We start from the raw sequence: 16,618 nt of genomic DNA on the forward strand, positions 1-16,618 counted from the left end.
GCGATGACGGCCGCTTCGAAGCTCGGACCTACAATCCCTGTTCGAAGCGTTGTTGCGGTTCCGAAAAAGGCTCGTCATGGTTGTCGCGGACATCAAGGAGAGGTTCCTGCAGATAAGGATCAGGGACGAGGACCGCGACAGCCTGAGATTCCTCTATAGAGAAGATTGATGCGAGGCCGCTCCAAAAGAGTATAGAATGACGTCGGTCATATTCGGAGCGGCCTGTTCACCGAGCGCGGCATCGTTCGTTACAAATAAGAATGCCAAGGATTACAGACATCGATATCCAGAAGCCGCGCGGGCAATAGAAGGTGCTGCATTCTGGCGAGCCTCGCAGGCGGTGTGACCCCAGGAGACATAGAGCTGGGGTCGAAGGAAGAAAAGACCCTGGGCCTGCGGTGATTCTACGAGTCGGACGAGGTGGGATTCCGGACACGTCCACGAGACCCAAAGGATATAGAAGCACGGACCCCGACCAAACGAGAAGTGACTAGCGCGGTAATGTCAACCTTCGACCCTATGGGGCTGGCATCACCCGTGCTAATAGAAGGGAAAGCGCTCATTCAGAGCATTTGGCGGAGCGGGATCGACTGGGACGACGTCATCCTGGAAAAGGACGAGGTGGCGTGGAAACGCTACATGGAGAACCTCCGCATGTTGCAAGGCCTCCGAATAGCAAGGTGCTTCTCGTGCTGCAGCACTGAGGGGGAGCTGCACACGTTCACCGACGCCAGCGAGAAGGCCTACGCGTGTGCAGTCTATTGGCGTCAGAAGACAGACGAGAGCACCTACCGCATCACGCTTCTAGCAGGGAAAGCCAGGGTGACCCCACTGAGACCAGTCTCCATCCCAAGGCTGGAGCTGCAAGCTGCGCTGCTGGGGACAAGGATGGCGCAGGCAATAGCGGACGAATTGGACATCGCAGTCGGTGTAAGGACGTACTGGACTGACTCCAGTACAGTCCTGACATGGATAAAGACCGACCCACGCACGTTCAAACCTTTCATCGCGCACCGACTCGCCGAGATAGAAGAGTCAACGAAGCCCCAAGAATGGCGATGGGTGCCTGGCTCGCAAAACCCAGCAGACGACGCAACTAGGGAGGCGCCGGCGGATTTCGACCACACGCATCGGTGGTTTAATGGACCCAAGTTCCTGACGTGGGATGGATCGCGCTGGCCCAAGCCGCGAACATTCAAGCAAGAACCGTCTGGAGAAAAGAAAGAGGCCTTCCTGGTCGCCACGGCGAGGACCGCTGACGCTCGACCCACGCCCGATCCGCACAGATTCTCAAGCTGGGTCAAGTTATTGAGAGCAACAGCCAGGGTCCTCCAATTTATCGAGCTGTGTCGACCTCGGAAGGAGAGCGCCTGCGTGTCCAGACAATTGGAGCAGCAAGATCCCACGTGGAGGACGACACGAACGAAGCAACCCCGATCCACATGGAAGTTAAGGACCCCGGAAGCACCTAAAGAAGCGTGGCTGCTGCTTGATCGAATCCACTTGAAGGAAGCGGAGAAGATCCTACTGAGAAGCAGCCAAGGAGAGAGCTTCGGTGAAAAAGATCCCGAACGTCACCCCAAGTTGCGACGGCTCGACGTCGTGATGGAAGATGGCCTGTTGCGCCTGCGCGGACGTATCGACGCAGCGCAATACATAGATGCAGGCTGCAAGCGACCGATCGTGCTGGACGGGAAGCACGTGATAGCGAGATTATTGATCAAACACTATCACGAGGCGTTCCAGCACGGTAACCACGCAACGGTGATAAACGAGGTGCGGCAGCGCTACTGGATCCTAGGTCTAAGATCGATCCTTCGAGCGACGGCCGTCCGATGCCAGTGGTGCAAGGTCTATCGGAGTACACCACGCCTACCGCCCACCGGAAACCTGCCGATAGAGCGGCTACGACATGGAGAGCCGCCGTTCACCTGTGCTGCCGTCGATTACTTCGGGCCCATGACGGTGACTGTAGGACGACGTCACGAGAAGAGGTGGGGCGTGCTGTTCACATGCCTCACCACGAGAGCAGTCCACATGGAGCTAGCAGCGTCACTGACGGCAGACTCAATGCTGTTAGCGCTGCGCAGGATGGCCGCCCGGCGAGGAACGCCCAAAGTCATTTACAGCGACAATGGGACTAACTTCGTCGGCGCCAACAAGGAGCTTAAGCAGGCAATCGAGAATGCAAGGGAAGCAGACGTCGTGTCACGGGCCGCTCAGATGAACATAAAATGGAAGTTCATCCCGCCAGGAGCGCCGAACATGGGAGGCGCGTGGGAACGTTTGGTGCGGTCCGTGAAGACCGCGCTGGCGGTCACACTGAAGGAAAGACACCCGAGGGAAGAAGTTCTGCACACTCTTCTGTTGGAGGCGGAGCACGTCGTCAACTCGCGACCGCTCGTCGCCAGGGAAGAGAGTTGGGAGTCAGAAGCACTCACGCCGAATCACTTCCTCATAGGGAGGTCCTGCGGAGCTCCAAGCATCGGCGACTACAGAGACGAAGACCTGACCGGCAAAAGGACATGGAGAGTGGCGCAGCGTATGGCGGACCACTTCTGGAGTAGGTGGGTCAAGGAATACCTGCCTACGCTGCTGCCCAGGAAGATCGACGGGAGAGCAGCTGGCGAGGACTTGCAGTGTGGGGATACCGTCCTCATAGTGGACTCCACGCTGCCACGCAACACATGGCCGCGCGGGCAAGTTGTCCACACCTACCCAGGCCCCGACAACCGTGTACGAACCGTCGACGTCAGAACGAGCGGCGGTCTGCTTAAGAGACCTGCCTCCAAGATGATCCTGCTGGTGCCTGCAACGAGCGACGAGCCCACGCCCATAGAGTCGCCACGACAAGGAGTCGGTGCTACGCACGAGGGGGAGGATGTTGGCGACAGCGGCGTCGCCCCATAATTATAGAATAAGTTGAAGAATATAATAGAATATAGAATAGAATAATAGATTTATATAGATACGTACATAGACATAGAGTTATAACAAATAGATAAATAACAAATAGATAAATTATATAGAGTGCATATAGATAGATAAGGATATAGATAACGTGCTTTGAAATAAATAGTATACACTTATGCTTTATTATTCCCGATAGTTTTAAGATTAGCATATTAACTTAAATGAACACGCGCCCGGCCCGCGTCCCGAAACGATGTAACAAACAGCATTTATCTGTGTTCAGGACCGGGTATTTTGTTTATACGGGCGCGTCATATAGATTAAGCATAGAATAAGTTATATGTATCGATAGGGATTACAACATAGAATAGTTAAGTATAAGGCATTAGTATATACATTTATTAAATAAATAGATATAACGAATAAACCGAGCCGATCATAGTGAAAATGATCTCGACGAGAGCCGTATTTTACACGAGATCTCTGTAGGGTAACATTCCGAGGTAGTTAAGCGACCCTGCCGACTTGCCGACCGACTACCTGCCGACCTACCGACCGACCCTCGACCGACTACCTGCCGACCTACCGACCGACCCTCGACCGACTACCTGCCAACCGCCGGCCGCCGACCCTCCGAACGAAGATTACAAAAAAAAAAGCACGAGTAAAGACATCAGCGCCTCGAAGATATTTATTGAAGACTCGAAGACCATTGAAAAGATCGTCGGTTATTGAATTCGGTTGTATTGACAGATCGGTCGGCTCGGTTTACGTTAATTAGTAAAGTTTTGAGTTTTAATTTCGAGTGAGCTTGTACGATATCGTACACCTCAGGACCCTACATCGACTGCTTCAGATCGACACGAATAATCGCCACGAGACGGGCATCCGGCGTCTTATAGGATTTCAAGAAATCTTATAAGATTCATAAACCCGTCCAACCTGGGTTAGCGTCACTCGCCTTATCGACACGGGTGACGTGCTGCGTACCCAACATGGACAGTGAACTGTTCAAGAATCTAGTGCAATACAAAATACAACGAATACCATAGAACAAATTCTCCCCATTTCGGACCAAATTTAGGACAGAGTGACGCTCCCTCAACATTAGAAGACTTAGGCTTAAGATTTGGACAAGATCAACTCGTATTGATTTGCAATAAGCCGTTCAATTATGAATCAGCAAATTTGGACTACTACCTACCCTATCAATTCTCTTCTTGTCGCAGCACCCATTACGGCTCTCCTTATTTTGGACCCAAGTTCTCATGCCTTCCAGTTTGTAAAGTAGGATAGCAATTATTCCAACGCATTAGGTACAATGGCCTCAAATAACAGTTTAATTAAGTATTTAGACTCCAACCAAGAGCCATGATAATAAAGCGTGCACCTATTACTGGAGTAGTTGCATTGGTTATTTTCAAACCACACACGATAGAACTTATAGTACCTAATGAGTACCTAATTGATGTAGGTACATGACGGCGAAGAACTGCAAATACCCAAACAATAATTTAAATCAATACTCTTTGCAGTACACAAATACATTCTAATGTTGTTATTCCGAATATAAGAAATTGCATCGATGCGTTTAAAAGAACGTGATTTGAAATACTTGTCACTGTCCTTGCTTACAGTACTTTCAAGGCGATGCATAGTCAACATGCGAAGCGAACCTATCAAATAACACATATAAAATATTATAGTGCCATAAGTGACTTTTACTATCTTATTTTACCGTTTTTTTTGTTTGTTAAACTTTGAATTGTTTTTTGATAGGTAATCAATGTGAGTCACTTAAAGCCTGAATTAATACCGATTTAATTAAAGCAGATTTTCTTGTAAAAAATAACACTAAAATCCAACGTTCAAATCATTTATTATAAACATCCGATTTAGTTATAATAAACTCGTGGCTAAAACCTTGGGGCGTCGTTAGTAAATTATGGTTGTTTATTCCTTGGTTATAGAATTTTAAAATAAGTTTCAATGGCTCTATGTTGTAATTTGTGTACTCTATTTGTTATACTGTTGGCCTTTTAAGGCTATTACAAATAACGTCCTTACCGATCCATCAGATCCAATAACTTTTGCATTAGTTGCCTTCAACTCTAACACTATGAGCAGGCTTAGGGACCCCGGTAACCGTACTCGTCGAGCTCGCCAAGGAGTTCGACATGCAACCTAACCCATGCATTAACCCGTTTAGTTTTCCGCCGGATCTTCTCAGCGGGTTGCGATTCCAATCCGGTAGTAGATTCATTCGCGAAGCAGCTCTCCTTGAGTTGCTAGGTCTCCTTTGGAGGCGCTCGGGAAGCTGATAACAAATCCCACTCTTCCTGGCTGAGCCTTTGCCCGCCCATCTGTCCTCGAGAAACTGGAGAGACCTCCGGGCCAGTAGTAATCCCTCTTCTTCTTTCTTTCCTATTACCCTCTCCTGGGGTGTAGGCTCGAATCAAATCCTTCCATTTACATCGGTCTTGGGCAGTCTGTTCTACCTCATCCTAATCCCTCGTTCATAAAAAAACCAAAGTTATCAACTTTATTTTATTCACAATGATTTATAAAAAATATATAATAAAAAAATATGCTATTTTTTGTACGTTATTACAAAGTTAAGTCGTACACTGTGTGCATTACTAATCAAAATCTTACGTTACAGACGTTTTTTCCCGGTTAGGGTACCCCTCCGCATCGTCCTGTCACTGTATATTCATTTTCGAAAACATCCCCAAAATATGTTATTATGTATATTCAGCATTCAAGATCGGGTTATATAAATCTTGTTTCATTTCAATCTATTTTAGTTTCATAGGATGAATATACTCGCATAGGCTGTGAAAGACTGACAGAAGAGGTAACGTAGTTAACGTAGTTGAGTTAACGTGGGTTAACGCGATGACACTGCTCCATCAGATTTACGGAACCCTATAAACAGCATGATTTCATTAAGAGCATACAGATTAAATTGATAAATTAAATTCTAGCTCCACCTAGAGAAGTGAACCGGAAATCTTGTCATGTCAATCAAAATATTTCGGGGAAAACGTTTCATCGGCCGAAATGAGCCTTTTTTTAATTTTTTAAAGAGGCATATACCTATTAGGTTAAGTCGGCTAAATGAGATGAAAATGATAAAAATCAGGAAATCATTACTATTTTTTTATTTTCATAATGACCAAAACAACAGACTTTCATTTTAGAAAAGTGCAATATGATGGTACACCCCCGTGAGGATTAGCAGCACCAGACACAAGTTCCCAAAAATATACATTGACCGGATTTTATACCAGCTTTAAATTGGTCTTTGTAAGTCTTACTCTTAATTATTGCGATCAGATAGCTTTAATAGTTGAATCAGTGTAATTAAACCTTAATTTAACAAAAGTATTTTTTCAAGTAATATCGCCAACTTCAGGATCTTAAAGGTATTTCTTCTAATTATGTAACACATTGATATACTTTTAGAAAATATGATTTTCCTACTTTGACTTTTTTATTTTTTGGGTCCATAACTCATTTGATTGTATGAAACTTGGTATATTCATATTATGTAACATAAGTGGCGAGAGTAATTTAAAGGAATCTATGTTTCTCAAATAATTAGCGATAATCACAGCGGAGCGTGGCCGGTTTTTTTATTGTCAAATAAAATCTACAATCTTAATCATTAACAATATTCCAAACCCCAACCACTATGCATCGTGATTTCAATTCAAAATGAAGCAGTTACATTAACATTTAGCACGCTTTGTTCACTTTCCAAGTGCCTCTATTCGGAAGCCCTGGAGTATTTTAGAGCGTCTGAATACAAGGCGTTGTTTTGTTTTCTAATTTCCTGGTAGGAAGCCTAGTTGGGTACTTGACGGTGTTCCGGCCAAATTGCCACTCGGTGAGATGACGCGGAGTTACTGCAGACTTCACGAAATGAGACCATTTGAAACCGACGCGCCACCGACTGTACTTACTTTACTTTAGAACTGTAGACGAATCTCGTATAGATAGATGCAATAATTTAAAAGTGTACACATAAAAAACAATGCAGTATTTTTGTGGCTTGATTCTCATCCAGGTGCAAATCGTTATAAGGCCAAAGATCCGTCTGTTTGCAAGGCACTATTAGATTTGCACAAAATATATCAATCAAATGTCCTTCAGAATTGAAATGGGCAGAATTATTCACCCTGTACATAGGAGTATATACCTTGTAAATAGAACGATGTCTCTCTCAGTTATAAAATATCAGAAATTTAATTGTGACTTGATCTAGTTATAAATCCAGTAACCACTTGACATCAGACGAATCGTCGCGTTGAGCCATCTGGGGAAATACAAAAAAGAATCAACAAAAAAATTATTATTTCAGCTTGAAGTCGATTTTTAATTAAAATTTCTTGAAAATGTTCGTAAAATTTTAGACAATAAATGTTTTTGAAATTTAAATATTTTAATATCTTTCTTTCGCAGCCTGAATTTAGAAAAATTTTTAAAGATTTAGAAAATAACAAATCATAAGCCCTTTGAGCAATTCATTCAAATATTATTTTGTACCAACAACGTACTTCAGTAGCACTTGGCTATCGTCCAAAAGCTTAACAGCCCTAAAATAAGGTTTTCAACTTATAATATCCATGTTTTATTACATATTAACATTGAATGTAGGACGATATTAATATTCATTAAAAATGTATGGTAATATGTTACCCATGTCCCTGATATTAACTTAATATTAATAGAACCATAGAAAAAGCAGCTCCTAACGCTTTGTGTGGGTTTAATGCAATTAATTATTTAAATATAATTAGAGTGGATTTGGTTTTTGCCACTGAAACATTTCTCATTTATACTATTTCATTTCGTTTTCTACTTCTAATAAAACATAGATTTTACAAAAAAAATTACAGGGTTTGCTCATGTCAATTATGTTTTATTTGACAATCGTCATCACGGTGTTATAAAATACCTCTATCCCGAAAATCTTATCCCTGCGGCATGACAAAAAATAACCACATGTGATACCACATTAAATTGTCACAATAATAGATTTTTGTTCTCCAGTCAAATACAACAAAGACATTCACACAGTCTGAACTCGACTTCATTTTTCTAGATGACGACAATAAAAGTTGACAGCACCAATCAATCTAACACTAGAGAGACTCGAATACATCGTACAAGACGTCAATGCTCAACGCAGTAAGTGAATTCGCATAAAGAGACAGAAGCGCGAAAAAGAATTTCACACGTCACGCATCACTGCTGGAGGTATCCGATCACGTGAGAAGCTCAAGAATGTATGGAAATTTTATGGAGACACATTGTACCCGCTCAACTTGCTTCACGACGAGCGGTTTCTGTACATCGTTACGTATTCACTTCTTTATTTCTTGTTTCGGCGCTGTGCCTTCGAAGGAAACAATGGTATCCATTTGGACGGTTAAGCTCGAAGAGGATGCGAGTAGTGAGCGGGAATCGAATTTGAGCAAATTGTACGTGCGCGCTCCGAAATACGAGAAGCCATGACACTTTTATCTCAAATATTTTTGCTAAGGAGAAAATCACGTTTCGCTAATTTCGTTTATTCTGTCTTTGTGGCTCCAAAACTTGGAGCTGTTTCGTAAATGTATGGAGAAATACACTGTTATCGTTTATGATGTTGGATGTCTTTACTAATATATAAATCTACAGTGGTTTTTACGGATGTTCCGTTATAACTACTGAACCATGCATCTGATTGACTTGAAACTTGGTATCCACGTAGAAAATACACGTAGTTAATGGATAGGCTAATATTTATATGAGTGTTGGACTCCCTACACCAGTTGCGGGGGCGTTAATGATGAGAATCTTTGTGGGGGTGAGAAATAATAATGTTAATTTTAAATGCCCAGCGAAGCGGACGGGTACAGCTAGTATTACTATGAATTCGTGATTTATTATGCATAATGGTATATAGTTGTTTTACTATACATGATTTTTTTTATTGCTTTAATTGCTGGACGAGGTCACAGCCCGCCTGGTGTTAAGTGGTTACTAGATAGTTAGATTCCGGTAAATTAATTCTTATGCTTGTAATTATTATTTTTCTTGATCGATTCCTCGTGTCCGAAACTTGCGAGCGCCAACGATCTTCTGGACTCCGATTTTTCAAGTATTGCGGATATTAAAATATGTACTAATAATGTCAATAGAAAATTTATAAAAAGACATCTCAGTAACGTCAAGTAATTCTTTAATAGTCAGACCAAAAGACACATTTTACTGGTGGCAGGACCTCTGAGTCCGCAAGGGTAGGTGCCACCACCCTGCCTGTTTCTGCCGTGAAGTAGTAATGCATTTTTCAGGTTGAAGGGTGGGGCAGCCGTTGAAACTATACTGAGACCTTAGAACTTATATCTCAAGGTAGGTGGAGCATTTACCTTGTAGATGTCTATGGGCTCCAGTGACCACTTAACACCAGGTGCGCTGTGAACTCGTTCACCAATTTAATCAATAAAAAAATTATTAAGACACGATATTAAGAGTCTTTATTTAACGATCTTAACTAAAAATAGTATCAAAGCTGACTGGTCATAGCATTACAATTTTCTTGCGCGGAGGTTTCTACGCTTGAGAGCATTCGATATGCTAAGAATATGGTAAACATATAATACACCTTGGATTGGTAAGAACGGAACGTGTGAAAAGAGTGTGGAACGGAGCGTTAAGATGTGAGTGAGAGAAAACAGAAAGAAAGGGAGAAGAGAATGACAGAGAAAAGGAAGATGGCGAAGACGGTTAAAAAAAATGAGCAAGGCGTAATGAAAGTGTAAATTAATTTCTAAATTATTATTATAACAGAAGATTTTGGAACAGTGAAAGTTTTATTTTATGCGCTGCGATCCCTATTCTACATACATACACTATACCCATGTAAAATGATTCTAGTAAATATTTTTCATTGGTATAGAAATGATTCACACTCGTTTTGATTAAAAAATAAAGTACACTTTCACGGTATTGAAATATTTCGAGGCTCCCTGCAAACAGAGTTTGGTATTTTGCTTTGTGTGTGGTCAAACGCATATTTCACGGATATTACACATCCGGGAGGCTATTCTAGTGCACCGCTATGAAACGTGCGAGATATCGAACGCAGTTATTAACTCGAACAGAAGATCGTTCTGATAGCGATTGGATTGGAAACATTTGGCATAGAAGATCAAAACACTCTGCTGATCTTCAAGAACACGTTGAAGGAATAACATCGTGTAATAAAAATCAAACCCGCAAAATTATAATTTGCGTAATTACTGGTCATAGGACCTCTTGTGAGTCCGCACGGGTAGGTACCATCGCCCTGCCTATTTCTGCCGTGAAGCAGTAATGCGTTTCGGTTTGAAGGGTGGGGCAGCCGTTGTAACTATACTTGAGACCTTAGAACTTATATCTCAAGGTGGGTGGCGCATTTACGTTGTAGATGTCTATGGGCTCCAGTAACCACCTTAGCACCATGTAGGCTGTGTGAGCTCGTCCTCCCATCTAAGCAATAAAAAAGAAAAAAAAAAGGTTCATAATATATGAATTTTTGGCGCATTGCAAAATGCATTAAAGGGCGATCATGTAAAGTGGATGGACCATTAAGCAGTCATAAAAATAATTCTGTGGAGTCAGAAAGACAGCTAAAGAATCCGAGGACGTACGATCGCTAAGCGGTTAGATGGTGTTAATAGGAGTATAAAATGAAAGACGTTATAGCAAGTAACTAAAACGTTATTTAGCTGAAAAACAAAAGAAAAATATTGTTCTAGTAGGCCATGAGTCGTATAGGACTACAGAGCCAAAAATGATAATGATTAAGTATATGTTTTATTAGCATAGCTGTTTAACCAAACTCACTGCTATTTTATGTTCAGACATAAGGATAAACTCTGCTGCATTGGAATGTAATTTGAAGGATGGGATAGTCATTATTCATATTAATAATGCAATTAAGACGTCAGTCAGTTCCCTTTTTTTATTGGTTAGATGGGTGGATGAGCTCACCGCACCCCTGGTGTTATGTGGTTACCGGATACCATGTACATACATACATCACATACACATTTTGCTATATAGCAACACTATAGCTATAATATGCTATAGCTAATACCCATCTTTCTTTGTTGACGCAAATAACATTTGCTTCTTCTTACAAAACCGGTAAATAGTTCAGTACTCGAACTGAGTGAAAAGGGACCGAAACAATTTGCTAGAGATTAATTGAAGGTTTCCGAAATTATCCAACTACATAAATTATGTTAAATCGATAAATAAGAAAAACTTGTTTGAATCGATCTAGACTTAACTAACTTAACATTCAGAAACTTTACATAAAATGTATACTCTATTTTCCAAATCCATTAGTAAACGCGCTTATTTTTAAGGTTGTATTTACTTCAATGACCCAATCCCAATAGGCAGCTAACGGATTAAGAAATAACAATTTCAACTCACAAGTCCTGTATTAATTTTACCCAATGAACCCAATCAAAATTTATTGCGTTGACAGAAGAAAATTTAATTAAACCTATTTAAAATGTATTTTAATTACCACTCATTGTTAATGTTTTCAATAAATTAACGGAATACGTAATCAATTTTGTTGTAATTAAACAAAAGAAGATTAAAATTATTGTTTTAATTGTTTATTTGAATTTTGGCACTTAAGGTTTTGATAGTTGTAGCGGGACTGAATGTAGACCTTCACTGGTAGGTGTTCTAGTTGTTTCTGACGTGAAACAATTGTAGCTTCTGAAATTCCTTTGAGATACCCATATTAGTTACACAAGATAATTGCATATTTGACCTCATGTCTTAAGGTGGACAGCACCATTCTCATTTTCATGTCATGGGCCACTTAAAACCAGAAGGAGCGTGACCTGGTCCAGTCACCTACACAACAAATAAAAGACAAAAGCAAAAAATGTTTTGTTTTGCCTTTGTAGGCAGAGTAGCCTAGGGCCCATCTGATGGTGAGTGGTCATCGTCGATCATCGACATCAGCAACGCTTGAGGCACAGCCAAGCCATCGCCCACGGACTAATCATCCGTCGTTTTAAAATTCCTTTAGAACACAATAAAAGATACTCCTCATTGTTTGAATTAATTATTAATGCAAATACATATATAGATGAGCACATCCAAGAACGCCTTTACACTACAACGTTGTCTTTCAACTTGATTTATGAGATCAAAGCCTCACTTGCATAAAATTAATTCTCTTGCACGAGATGGGTTTATGCACACACACACACACACATACATATACGAGTAAAAGTTTACTGTGCTCTACAAGAAGGGTAGAATCGCGATAGTAGGTATCGAATTCACAATAGCGGTTCACTGCACTCTCTACCACCAATAATTACCCAGGCTTATAAATTTGCAAGCTTACTTGATCATACTACAACACTATCCCTAGATTGTAAAAGTTCGTGAACACGTGCAAAATTTGTATCTCCTTAGAAAGTATTTTGTGCTTATAGGACTTAAACCCCTGTATAGTTGCACCTTTGACGCCACGACTTGAACTTTTTTTTTATTGCTTAGATGGGTGAACGAACTCACAGCCCACCTGTCGTTAAGTGGTTACTGGAGCCCATAGACATCTACGACATAAATGCGCCACCCACCTTGAGCTATAAGTTCTAAGGTCTCAAGTATAGTTACAATGGCTGCCCCACTCTTCAAACCGAAACGCATTATTGCTTCACGGCAGAAATAGGCAGGGTGGTGGTACCTGCCCGCACGGACTCACAAGAGGTCTTACCAGTACTATCACACTTTCTAAATTGAACTGCATTACTAATGCGTGACATTAAAATCTAAGATTTCCAGTAATGTATGTTATCTAGACACTATAACTGCCATCGACTAAAATTAATACACAAATCCCTAAGCACAGAATAATTTACACATATACATAATGCAGTCCCATAATTTACTTTCGGTTTATTTATAGCATACATACATACATACATACATACATAATATATACATATATAACCCGTAAATTCCTTGCTGTCCGAATACTGAACGACCCTATTTGAATTATTTGGAAACTAAAACTTACTACTCAAGTTACCTTGGATGCTTGCGGTTAGGGACTCGAATACCTTCGGCCCAAGAGAGTGCCCTGATTTTAGGTTGTCTAGGATATTCTAGAAATTTAAGGGATGTTTTAGCGCTACTACGGCCTTACAGTTAAAATACAACGATGCCCTATTTATATGTTTATGGACAATTATAATATAGTGAATGCATTCAAAGATTAGATGTGTATGAGTCCTAATTTAAGAGAAAGAGTGAGCAAGCTGAAGTGGCAGTGGGCTGGCTATATATGCCGTAGGACTGACGATCGCTGGAGCAGACGTGTTCTCGAGTGGAGACCGCGCAGCGGAAGACGTAACGTGGGACGCCTCCTGGCTAGGTGGTGCGATGACCTCCAAACGGTGGCCGGCAAGAAATGGATGAGGAGAGCCGTAGACCGAGCTCAGTGGTGTGGAGGCCACAGTCAGAGGCCTATGTCCAGTAGTGGACGACTGTGGGCTGTTGATGATGATGAGTTCTAATTTTACTACTAATACACTTTTAACGCCTCTACACAGTTTTCTTTTGTACATTTTACATTAAAATTTACAAGTAATAAAATCATCATCAATCTAGTCAAAATCAATTAAATATGCATTATAATGAATAAATAAATAATTACCGGTGAGATATTGATAGTTTGGCTGAAAATCGGTTCTCCATAGAAAAAAGTACAGAGGTAAAACATAAAAAAAAAAATATCCGAATTAGGAACCTTTTGCTTTTTTTGACCACAGCCAATTAAAATTCTCCTAAAAGCCCCATGGCCAAACCGTATACGCAATCTAATTCAAATTAATGTACTAAAACCGTAAAAGTTGAGCGTTTGTGAACAGGATCTTTATTATGTCACTAAAAGTACCACGATTTTCTTTGGACCCCCTGGGAGAAGAGTTAATACGTAAATATAACAGTTACAGATTGCGTGGGTGAACTTTAATACCATGACGCGTGGTGCAGTGGAGCAGATATTCTTGAATACGCATCCTAGATTACTTTTAAGCCGTCCAACCGTAAAAGTTGAGCGTTTGTGAGCAGGGTCTTTATTATGTCACTAAAAGTACCACGATTTTCTTTGGACCCCCTGGGAGAAGAGTTAATACGTAAATATAACAGTTACAGATTGCGTGGGTGAACTTTAATACCATGATGCGTGGTGCAGTGCAGCAGATATTCTTGAATACGCATCCTAGATTACTTTTAAGCCGTCCAACCGTAAAAGTTGAGCGTTTGTGAACAGGGTCTTTATTATGTCACTAAAAGTACCACGATTTTCTTTGGACCCCATGGGAGAAGAGTTAATACGTAAATATAACAGTTACAGATTGCGTGGGTGAACTTTAATACCATGACGCGTGGTGCAGTGGAGCAGATATTCTTGAATACGCATCCTAGATTACTAACCCGTACGTGGTCTAACAAGTAAGCCGCCCCGTGTCCGCTTTTCGAGCTATACAACCAAACCTTAGTTTTAAATAATACCTAGAAGTATCTATCAGATATCACATTGAAGAAATAACATCAAGTAAAAAAAATATCATTTACACTATAAGTGTTTATCAAACCTAAGTATGTTACAGCTTTTCTGCAAGTAAAACAATAAAAATATATCTGTCTACATCTCAAGGTGAAGTTACTGAGGTTGGTGGATTGGTTGCCACTTTATAACATGTGCAACCAAACATTGAATAGTTTTTACAACAAAATAAAAATTAATGAAACATTCCATCTAAAAACCAATTAAAGCTTCAGAATAAGCTGCTTCTAATATTGAGATCATATAATTTGGGTCTATAATCATTTACATATTACTCTAAGGGAGTTTTATTAATAAAACTTTGGACATTTGTAGATGTTCATCGAAACAATGGATTGTTGCAACTACAAGTATTAAAATTATATTCCCTACTACGTATTAATTTTAATTAATTACCTATTACTATTTTAAGATTTGATAAAATTTAATTTGTTTAAATTTACGTTAATTTGATTTCAGTGAAAAATGCCGAAAATTAAACCTCGAAAATTATTGTTTAGAATTTACAAATTATCTTATGCGTATTTCCACCAGGCCGGTTTCATTAGTTAGTATTTTAAATATTTTTCATTCAGTATTTACATTTACAAACATACGGAATAATGTTTAATTCTTTTGCTACGAAAGTAATGCGAAATATTACTAAATGTCGCATTATAGAACAAAAAGAAAAGTCTGATCAAAAAAAGATCCACGTCAAATGTCAACCCACAACAACTTGTTCTTACGTCACCTACAAATAAATTATCCTGTGAAAAAATAGGTAAAGAACGGTAATAGTTTCCGTAGTCGAAAAAATAATTAAAAAAAAACAAAACAGTATTATTCACTTACCATACAATAAATGTTAAAAAACGAGAGCAAATACTATAGATCCTCGAATCAAAAACCCACAAACATAACACGATTCTTTCACAAAACCTTTCTCACTAAAATAGTTGGTGTAAACTCGCTTCATCCAATATCATCGAAGGTTCTCACTGCGAGGCTACGGAACGCTACGTCACGTGCGACCTCCGTAGCGTACGGTCTACACTGGGGTACAGTCGCAACGAACAATTGCTCCGAACTTGGCCGAGCACAACCGAGAATGGCCGAGACATTGTAAGCCGTGATTGATATCAAATGAAATGTGAGAAACGAGTAGTTCCAGAGAGCTCTTTGTATTAAGGATTACAATTTTTTGTCGTCATAGCAACGATGGTAGAATAGTGTCCTTTGCATAATATCTTTTGTAGAACTAAAACCGGTTGAAGGGATGTAAATTTTATTATTTAAGCTAAGCTCGATGTTTCCATTCAGTGAATAGGTTTCGATTAGCTTATCTTAGCTCTATTAGATATTGAGTGTAGCTTCCGGATGTATTCGAATTTCTGTTCAGTTTATGTTCTTCAAATTTAGTATTACATTAACTTATAAATTAAATCTAAAGTATTGTTAATCTAAATGAATTATTTAAGGAAAATAATTAAATCTATACACAAAAAGATAAAACAGTTAAATGCCATTTTCTATTCCATTTATGAATCTGTTCTTGTTTTGCTGTTGACGAACTTAGTGTTACGGTGACGAACTTAGATCTGTTAGTGTTACCAATGTACATTTTTTGAAAGTAAAGCTTTTGTTTTTCTTTCTTCAAAACATCAATTGCATTAACCAAATAATAAATTTTAAACCTAAAATTAATATAAAACTCGAAATCTCAGCAATTATTGGAAGGAAGTAAGTTTATATAAATCGCTAAGTTATGCACTAGAGATGTTTACTGAAGACATCATGTGCATTTTAGCAAGAAAGGCAGACAGGCACACGACATGTACATATGTGTTTAGACGGTTATGTGAGCTGCAAGAGCCCGTAAACACAACAGAGTTAACGGCATCGCCTTTGGTCTCAATTCTGTTGGAATAACGGGATTTTACCCTTTTAGATCGAAACGCTATTATAGCAACCCATCAAAAATATGCTCGATTTTTGTATCGTACATAAAAGTATGATTACTCACAATATACCTTATCACCACTACTTAAAGTAGGAATTAAAAGAAGAGTTCGTTAA

The 16,618-nt window shown here is 40.1% G+C and overlaps 1 protein-coding gene across 3 annotated transcripts in view; it reads right to left on the minus strand.

The window, feature by feature from the left end:
* Positions 1–16,618, minus strand: part of LOC101745225 (probable RNA-directed DNA polymerase from transposon BS) — a 160,241-nt gene that overhangs the window by 42,110 nt on the left and 101,513 nt on the right. Inside the window, exon 1 of one of the 3 annotated variants that reach the window (XM_038016827.2) lies at positions 15,395–15,403. The exons of the other annotated variants lie outside the window; for them this stretch is intronic. The gene's annotated coding sequence lies outside the window, so the exon portion shown is untranslated. Of the gene's footprint in view, positions 1–15,394; positions 15,404–16,618 lie in introns of those variants that run through there. 3 annotated transcript variants of the gene reach the window in all.

The sequence above is a fragment of the Bombyx mori genome, chromosome 17 (genome assembly GCF_030269925.1).
Source record: "Bombyx mori chromosome 17, ASM3026992v2".
NCBI lineage: Eukaryota > Metazoa > Arthropoda > Insecta > Lepidoptera > Bombycidae > Bombyx > Bombyx mori.